Here is a 10,570-nt window from a genome sequence, read left to right on the forward strand (position 1 = left end):
ACTTCTAGCATCCACTGTAATTATGAATCAACCTTAATATATATAGGATTTATGAAAGAAATGCTGCCTTTGAATCAAGTTTGCCATGTTCAAGGCATTTTTATCCTAAGTTTGATGGAGGTAGACATTCCAATTCACTGGATACAGAAAACCTATTGCTTTAGCTGCTGTTTGGTACTTCTGAGTGTTGTATAGGAAATCTTCCCCAATTTAATTCTAAGGAAATATGAAAGGAAAGAGACTCCACATTTTCCAGAGCCTACTTGCTCCCAGCCCTCACCAGGCCTTGCAGCCCCTTGTCATCCCAGTACGTGTGGTTTCTAATCCCCTCACCCTCTCCTGCGGGTGTTCCCTCAAATAGGTTCCTTTCCTCCCTCAGGCCGATCCTTTGGCCCTATAGCTACTTATCAATCTCTTTGGCCTTGCCTGCACGTAACCTCAGCCTGACAGGTCCTTTCTACCTGCATTTAAATACAACCTACCTACTTCTATCATGTAAACAATTCCTAAAACTCTACCTCTTCCAAAAATCCATCTCTCCATGAATAGACTGGCAGAACTAATTGCCAACTCCTGAGTTTCTGTTAAAAAAAAATCAACCATACATGTGCAGATATGGGGGTTTTAATCAAAAAGTTCTCATATGTCAGTTAACCAGGAGCTTAGAATTGACCAGAGTAAGTGAGATGTGGATGCCTCCCTCAGTCTCTCTTAGTCTTCGGTTGCATTAAGAGAAGTATAGTAAGCTAACAGAAAGAATAATCCTTTTGTATCTGGCATCAGTCTTCAGTCTTGTGTCAATCAGTATATAACACCTAGGAAGGGCATTCTCATCTGGAATGTTGACAAAACAGTGCACACAAAAGAGAAACAATATACTTGCTGACTTGGAAAACATGTCAGAAGAACAATAGAAGCATCTGTAGATAGACATAGATATAGGGAGATAGAAGACCAGTGGGCCATTTTACCATCCAGGCTGCTCCTCTTCCTGGCTTGTCGTTTCCTCTTCTCTCACCATCTTACACCAACATATACTGAATCCACATTATCTGGCATGCCTTGTGATAGGCACTGGGGAAATAAAGGTGATTTTTAGGGCCTGGTCTCTGACCCCAGCCCCTGAGGAACCCAGTCACTCATCCTTAGAATGCAAACACTGGATGTAACAGTGCAGGATCTGTCACAAATATCTCAGGCCATTTTTTGTGATTGGTGCCACTTAAGCACTTTAGTTAATACTATTTTAATGAATATTATTGCATTGTGGAAAGAATATAGGCTTTCTAATCAGATATAACTGGGTTAAAATTCCATTCTGACCATTACTACCTGTGAAAACTCTACTTAAAGTGAGCTTGCTTTACAAAATGATGTTAATAATGACTCAAATAATAATGGGGAAACAGGTTCCTGGATGTTTGCTCCACACAACATCCTAAAATAAATCCGTCATAATGGCATCTTCTCAGGTTACCATTGAAATAAAAGGAACGTTTTTGCCGGGAGAGGTTTTACAGTATGTGGAAGCTGTGGGAGACTGGAATCCTCAAAATGCTGTGGCTCCTCTTGCAGAAAATGAGACAGCTGAAAGCATGTGTGGACAGCCACCAGTGTACCCGACAGAGGAGGATCAGTTCAATATCACTACTTCAAAGGGTGCTTTTTAGAACTAAAGACTGAAGGTGGTCCATGTTAAGTCATGGTTCACAAGTGGGAGACTCACCTATAAACACGATCCATAACCCCTTTAGAAAGTGAAATTCTTATTGATGATGGACAATTCAGGATCCACAATGGTGCAGATTGTGGGTGGCTGACATGTCATACTGAAATAGGTTTACATTTGCATTATTCTGAAAAAGTTCCCATCTCAATAACCAAGACAATTTTTTGAAAATCCGGATTTACGGTAATGGTGACACCAGAGGGTCTAGAGGAAGATAATAATAGGGACTCTCCCACTGTTCTCCACAAAATGTGCAGTAGCCTGCAGGTATCCTTAATAAGCCGCAATGAGTTCAAGTGCAGGCATTCACAGCTGGACTGTGGGTGTGGCTTATAGCCTGATGGTTGGACAGTGGAACCTGACAACTTGGAACTAATTTTTTATTTTTTTTGAGGAAGATCTCAGTGAACATGTAGTGCAGGGTGATGCCCTTTCTGGACATGTAGCCACAGCATGCCTCTTATTAACCAATCTTTGCTGATAGTGGAAAAGGAGCTGGAGCCTTCACTCTTCCCATCATGAGCAGAAATTCCCGGGAAGCAATCAGCAACGTGAGAGTTGACTACATAATTTTTAAGCCATTACCTGGTTACAGTTGTGACATGAAATCTTCGTTTTCCAAATATTGGAAGCTAAGAATACCATTGGATGATGGATGGATATTGAGGTACAGGGAATTCTACAACTGCTCAGCTTGCTACAACTTAAGAGAATACTACTGCATCTTTAAGAAATGCTGCTAGTCTTGGTGCGGCCTTTGTGGAATTTGATGTACATCTTTCAAAAGATTTTGCGCTGTGGCATATCATGATCTCGCCTGTTGCTTGACTCTGAAAAATAAATCTAGTGCTGATCCAGTTGAATTATTTGCAATTCCAGTAAAGGAATTAACATTAGACCAACTCCAGTTGTTAAAAAAGCTCTTTCACACCACTGTGCTAAAATCTAAAGATTGGAAAGAACCTGTGGTTGAGGAAGAAAGTTTCTTTTCTGAAAATCAGCCATTTCCTTCCCTTAAGATGATTTTAGAGTCTTTGACAGGAGATGTAGCATTTAGCATAGTAATAAAACGGATCTGCCAACAAAGGGATGGAATGTGGGATGGTAACTTATCAACATACTTTGACACAAATCTGTTTTTGGACACAATTTTTTAAAATTGTCTTAGAAAATTCTGGGAAGAGGAGAATAGTGTTTTCTTCATTTGATGCAGATTTTTGCACCATGGTTTGATGAAAGCAGAACAAGTATCCCATATTATTTTTGACTCAAGGAAAATCTGATATTTATCCTGAACTAATGGACTTCATATCTTGGACCCCCATTGCAATGAGCCTTGAATATTTGCTGGGGATAAATGCATTCACTGAAGACCTGCTCAGAAACACATCCTATATTCAAAAGGCAAAAGCTAAGGGACTAGTAATATTCTGCTGGGGTGATGATACCAATGATCCTGAATACAGAAAGAAATGGAAGGAATTTGGAGTTAACGGTCTAATTTATGATAGGATATATGATTGGGTGCCTGAAAAGGCAAAATACATTCCAAGTGGAGCATTTGAAATGCCAGAAGCAAGAACTGCCAGGGCTTAAGAGATGTTTGTGTCCCACTGTTAGCTGCTTTGTTCCCTCATCTTTATGTGGGGAGCCTGGTATCCACGTGGATGACAACAGCATGGATAATGTGGGGAGTGCTTAGATTTTATTGGGGCAGAAGCCATTTGGGGGCATGCATCACTGTTTACTTTTCACCATGGAGCATTGCTTTTCTATGCCTTTTAGGTTTCTCAGTTCAATGAAGCAAGATGACGTATTTTACTATTTCACTATAGTTCTTGTTAGAAGTTCAAGTATGCTATTTAATCACTTGGCCAGATGTAATTACCAGTCAGTCTCTTTATAATGAGAAAATGTATTGATTGGTAAATATTTTAAACTAAATATGTAAATGTACAATGTTAAACAAATGTTTATTAAAAGCATAGCACTTTGAGATTAACTCTATAAAATATCTCACATTTATACTTCTTACAGCTTTTCGCCAAATCAGGTCTGAAATATTTAGCACTTGAGGAACATGACTATGCATAGTTACACCTGACCACGGAATAAATAAGTACCTCAAATGCATGCATTTGCACTTCTGAGCCCAACTGCACACATCTTTGTGCCATTTGTATTTGTATGTGTTTTTTACATGGACTGACATGCAGACAGACTATTTGCATTTAGTATGAACCTTGAGGCTGCTTCTGTTCTCCCACTTAAACTAACCACTGCCTTTGTAAACAGCCTGGAGGTCCTTGAAAATTTGTTTCCTAAGTCTCTCAAAAGCTGTTTTGCATGATGTTAAAATTTCAAACTGCTTCAGGATAACTTAATGTATAAAATATTAGAAGTATGTATTGCATACTTAAAGTAGGTCAGAATGTATAAATTCTATTCATTCATGCTTTAGGTTTTAAGCATGAGACTGTACATGTATACTGTAAGTCCTTGCATCTGATGACTCCTAGATGAGGGTGAGAAGATGTCAAGGACTGAAAATATTGTGTTGCCTAAAAAGAAAGCTTGTTTGTAGTATCTCTAAAATATGTTTATTTTAAGTGTCTCTCATTACCTATTACATACCGTTGCTTTGTGTGTGTGTGTGTGTGTGTGTGTGTGTGTGTGTGTGTGTGTGTGTGTGTATCTGTGTTCAATAGTTAAATCTCCATACAGACAAATGTCCTGAACTCTCATATTGGTAATTTTTATTGATTAATGTATATCATGCATGTAATGTATTTAGAAATGTAGAAGATCCTTCTAAATGTATATGCATGTTTGGGTCTGCCACATTGTAGTTACACAAAAATGGTAGTTTCTAAATTTCTAACTTGTCTAAAGTCTCCTTTGGATTCTCTGCCTTTTTCCTGATACATTTATTAATACAGGGCCTAATACACTTGACAAATGTTTGATAGGTTAAATGTTTTACTAGGTGAGTTGTGGTTTCTTTGTCTCAGAGGATTGTTATAAAGATTAGCTAAATTAAGGAGTAGACAAGACTTTCAAAAACGATGGGGTACCATACCTCTATTACAGCAGTGATGACCATGACCAAGATAAGAAGGGTGCCATGTACGATTGCAAGCGGCAGTGACAGACCTGGGAAGGCTGAAGTGTGAATGATTATCAGTGATGGAGGTAGTTCACCACATTAAATATAATAATGGGTTTCATTCATACAACAGCTCTAAAGACAAATACTATTATTTCCCCTATTAAATGACAAAGTAATTGCAGAACTCAGGGATTAAGGAATCTTCTTAAGAGAATACATCTAATAAGTGGTGGAACTGCAATTAAATAAACCCACCTGGTCTGACTTCAGAATCCAGGCTAAGTATAAGAAGTTCCATTGTCAAATCCAAACCTGGGAGGTACCACAATTTCCATCAGTGGTCTCTGCATGCTCAATCGATACACATAACAAGCTACATTATTTTTCAGAAATCTCTGAGACTGTTTCCAGCTTGTTCTCTATATATTTTTTGCCAAGTAGAAATAGGCCTCTCTCCACTCTGAGAATAATAGAGTGGGCTTGGCAGAAATCACCGTGATAGAAGCCACCCTGCCTGTGGTTCCATTCAGATACTCTCATTGCTTCTGTCAAACCCACTTGTTCAATGCAGCTGAAAATGGCTGTGCTTTTCCCCCAGGCAACCCCCCAGGCAAGAAGATTGCTCTTTCCTGTTCCCAGGCTTCTTAGGTAATTGGAAAGTATCCGCGAGTGTTGGTACTTCAACAGCAGCTGTTGACATGCCCTCACTCACAACTGGGAAAAATGCCTTAATTTCTAAAGAAAGAAATCTTCACCGCAATCCAATCAAATGGATATAGATTGTAACAGTCCACCATGTGATGACAATCATGCTCAGATACCAGGAAAAAGAGCCAGGTTGCAGACAGGCAGGCTTGACGCAACTAAAATGATTGCAAGACAGAAAAAGGACAAAATAGAATTTCCAGTGGTTTTCATAAAAATGGCATTAAGCTATCAGAGAAATTATGATAAATGCCATTTTGAAGGCTGCTTGTTATGTGCCAAGAGTTAAGTTAGGCATTTTATCTCATTTGTTCATCCATTCACTCACGCATTTGGGAAAATGATAAAACACCCACAGTGTGCCAGGTGCTACGGTAGAAGCTTGGAAAAAAACCATAACATACATGGACCTTAATACACAGAGCCATAATCTAGGGGAGAGGACAAAAGTTTGACATATTTTTATAAAAGCAATTCTTTAAAATTAAAAGATCTAAAAAGGAGAATTACTAGGGGCTTCTCTATAATTCCTTGTGGAACAGATACTTGAACTAAGATGGAAAGTATCAGTGGAGGTCAGGAGGAAAAGCAAGAAGGAGAGGAACCAGGAAATCACACATAGGGTGGCCATATAAGCAACTCTGAATGGCAAGTGTCACACCATTGTCTAGCTAAGGACGCTGAGGCACAGAGGGAGTGAGTTACTCCCTTAAGATCGCACACTAGTAAATAGTATATCTTCAGATTTGAACCCAAATAATCATTTTTTTCCCTAATAAGTTCTTCCCTTAGAAATTTTAGAACAGATCTTTCTACCCATCATCAGTACTTTTTACTTTTAAAAAGAAGATAGTTTTTTGATTGTTGGGCATTTTTTTCTCCATATTTATGGATGATAATGGATGCATGTAATTTTTTACTTTAAAAGTTATACCTGTGGTGCTCAAGATACATAACTGAAAGGGCTAATAATTCTTGATTTCATTTCTATCTCTAGGAAAAGAAGTCATCATCTGTCCTTTACAGAATTCTTTCTGGAAAACCCTGTCACCAATCATGGTTTACTGCTGATATATTAAAAATAAAATGAAATAAAACAGATATCATAGTTGACAGGTGTATGAGATCCTGATGCCACAGTGACTGAGATACCAATGGGTAGATTTATGAGTGCCTGAAAGCATCAGGGAAATCACTTGCCATCATGTTCTTTTTTTAAATTAAAGTATCATTAATATACAATCTTGTGCTGATTTCAAATGTATGTCACATTGGTTCAGCAGTTCCCATGATCAGCTTATACTGTGACTGTGAAATATTATGCCCCTTTATTCCCTCCCACTTTCCCCACACTTGCCCCAGCCCCTCCCCCTTGGTAATAATGCTAGTCACTTCTCAATGTCTATGAGTCTACTGCTGTTTTGTTCCTTGTTTTGCTTTGTTTTTATATTCTACCAATAAGTGAAATCATATGGTATTTGACTTTATCTGCCTGGCATATTTCACTGAGCATAATACCCTCTAGATCAATCCATGTTGTTGCAAATGGGAGGATTTCTTTTCTTTTTATGGCTGAATAATATTCCATTGCGTATATGTACCACCTCTTCTTTATCCACTCATCTATTCATGGGCACATAGATTGTCCGTATCTTGGCTATTGCAAAGAATGCAGCGATAAACATAGGGGTGCATATATCTTTTCAAATCAAGGATTTTGTTTTCTTCACGTAAATTCCTAGGAGTGGAATTACTAGGTTAAATTGTATTTCTATTTTTAATTTTTGAGGAACTTCCATACTGCTTTCCATAGCAATTGCACCAATTTACATTCCAACCAACAGTGTAGGAGGGCTCCTATTTCTCTGCATCCTTGCCAGCATTTATTGTTTCTTTCTTTTGGATGGTGGCCATTCTACCTGGTGTGAGGTGATATCTCATTATGGTTTTAATTTGCATTTCCCTGGTGATTAGTGATATGGAGAATCTTTTCATGTGCCTGTTGCCTATTTGTATTTCTTCTTTGGAGAAGCGTCTGTTTAGGTCCTCCACCCATTTTTTAAAATTAGGTTATTTGTTTTTTGGGTGTTGAGGCATATGAGTTCTTTATATATATATATATATATATATATATATATGATGTTAAACCCTTATCAGATGAGTCATTTACAAATATATTCCTCCATGATGTAGGATGTCTTTTTGTTCTGTTGATGGTGCCCTTTGCTGTACAGAAGCTTTTTAGTTTGATATAGTCCCACTTGTTCATTTTTCACTTTTTTCCCTTGCCTGAGGAGATGTGTCAAGGAAAAAATCCCTCATGCTTATATTCAAGAGATTTTTGCCTATGTTTTCTTCTGAGGGTTTTATGGTTTCATGACTTACATTCAGGTCTTTGATCCATTTTGAGTTTACTTTTGTGTATGGAATTTCATTCTATTACAGGTAGCTGTCTAGTTTTGGCAATATCAGTTGAAGAGGCTGTCATTTTCCCATTGTATTTCCATGGCTCCTTTATCATATGTTAATCGACCACATATGCTTGGGTTTATATCTGGGCTCTCTATTCTGTTCCATTGATCTATGGGTCTGTTCTTGTGCCAGTACCAAATTGTTTTGATTACTATAACTTTATAGTAGAGCTCAAAGTCAGGGAGTATAATCCCCCCAGCTTTTTGTTGTGGCTATTTGGGATCTTCTGTGCTTCCATGTGAATTTTAGAACTATTTGTTCTAGTTCATTAAAGAATGCTGTTGGTATTATGATAAGGATTGCATTTAATCTGTAAATCGCTTTGGACAAGATGGCCATTTTGACAATATTAATTGTTCCTATCCATGAGCCTGGGACAGATTTCCATTTATTCATGTCTTCTTTAATTTCTCTCATGAGTGTCTTGTAGATTTCAGAGTATAGGTCTTTCACCTCCTTGGTTAGGTTTATTCCTAGGTATTTTATTCCTTTCGATGCAATTGTGAATGGGATTGTTTTCCTGATTTATCTTTCTGCTAGTTCATTGTTAGCATATAGGAATGCAACAGATTTCTGTGAATTAATTTTGTATTGTGCAACTTTGCCAAATTCAGGTATTAGTTCTAATAGTTTTTGGTGCATTCTTTAGGGTTTTCTATGTATAGTATCATGTCATCTGCAAAGAGTGACAGTTTAACTTCTTCCTTACCAATTTTGATGCCTTTTATTTCTTTGTGTTGTCTGATTGCCATGGCTAGGACCTCCAGTACTATGTTGAATAAAAGTGGGGAGAGTGGGCATCCTTGTCTTGTTCCCAATCTTAGAGGAAAAACTTTCAGCTTTTTGCTATTAAGTACAATGTTGGCTGTGGGTTTGTCATATATGGCTTTTATTATGTTGAGGTGCATACCCTCTATACCCATTGATGTTTAAGGTACACATTTTGTGTGTCTTTATAATCAATGACAACTTAAAATTGGTATTTTTCTTAATTGTAAATAAAATAATGTGTGTTTCTTATAATACATTATTTATCAGCATCAACACAATATGACAACATCAACTTCACCGTCACACCAACCTATGAGGAAGTCCCAATATATTTACTTAACAAATAAGGACACTGAGTCTTAAAAAGTCAGGTAACGTGTCAGATTTCACAGCCGGTAAGTAGGAGAACTGTGATTCTGACCCAGATCTGTTTGGTTAAAGTTTGTGTTCTCTTTAGTCTTTGAAGTAAAATTGCATCCTAGCAATTTGCTTTGTAGTGACCTATATAACCAAATGGTCATCACTGAATCAATGTTGTTTTCTGTTGTCATGACACTGCATGTACAAACTTATTATACATACTTGATTTCTCATTTGGTCTCCTCAGGCACATGACATGAGGAAGTTTTAGATTGTAAAAAAAAAAAAGAAAGAAACATGAAGTTTCCTGTTGGGTTTAAAATAAATGAATAAATAAAACTCCAATTAAGGATTCTGTATCTCACAGCAATTTAGAATAGGCTTTGAGTCACACAGCCTGAGTTTGACTTTTGTCTCTTTAACATGTTAACTTTGCAAGTTTGAGCAAATCATGTACTTAGTCTATTATATGGTGCATTCAGTGTGTTCACACAAACTCTTATAGTATCACTTGGTACAGGCTGGAAACTAATCAGAAGAATGGCAGGTAAATAAGTCCCCAATTCCTTTAGGACACTGCAGAGAGCATGCTTAGGAAGAGCCACATCTAGACACCCCATAGAGCTATGATCCAGGAAAGAATCCTCTCTCTACAGGTAACAAAGAAATTGAGTGTCTGTGCCACTGCAAGCACTCTTACCTGTGAGTTCTCATCTGCATTGTGATGTTTCTATGTTTGCACGAGCTCCTGATACACTAATAGATCCTCTATGAGACAGTGCACAGAGCAGCAAGCCATACTTGGTGCAAGCTGGAACCCATGCACCGAAGGGTCAGTAGCTGCATGACAAAATATCAATGCTGAAGTTAAGAATTGTTTTGAGAATTTAATTAGATTAAGTATGTGCTTAGCAGTTCCTAAAATATGGTAAGGTGTCAGTTAAAGTTGATGATAATGATGATGGTGGTGATGCTCGTGTTTATGATACTTGAAAGAGACTTCCTCGTCTTAGAGTCTGTTAAAACATACCAATCCTTTACTCTATATTAAGCACCATGCTAGTGCCTGGCAAATTGCCTGTTTATATCTCATAAAAACCTTGAAAGAGCTATTTTAATCTCCACTTTGTAGATGAAAAAAATGGAGTTCAGAGAAAAGACGCAGGTCTTCTGACTCTAAGCATGCCATCACATGCTTTAAAAGAGTCCTTTTTATGAAAACATTTGACACAGGATCATTTTTCTAGATAAGATTTTGTATATTTCAAAGTGCTTTATGCACATTTCCTTACTGTTTATTTGTTGTTCTACGGAAAGCAATTGTTGAAAAATATGATATGTAAATCAGAGACCAGATTTTTTTCTCCATTCAAAATCCAATCGGCCCTTTGGAAGAGCTTCTATTGAAAATTTTGCCAATAGCA

At 37.5% G+C, this 10,570-nt stretch overlaps 1 pseudogene; it reads left to right on the plus strand.

The window, feature by feature from the left end:
* Positions 1 to 1,457: 1,457 nt before the first annotated feature.
* LOC118923312 (glycerophosphocholine phosphodiesterase GPCPD1-like) lies at positions 1,458 to 3,431 on the plus strand (annotated as a pseudogene).
* The last annotated feature ends 7,139 nt before the right edge of the window (positions 3,432 to 10,570 follow it).

This window comes from Manis pentadactyla, chromosome 9 (assembly GCF_030020395.1).
Source record: "Manis pentadactyla isolate mManPen7 chromosome 9, mManPen7.hap1, whole genome shotgun sequence".
In the NCBI taxonomy this organism is placed as follows: domain Eukaryota; kingdom Metazoa; phylum Chordata; class Mammalia; order Pholidota; family Manidae; genus Manis; species Manis pentadactyla.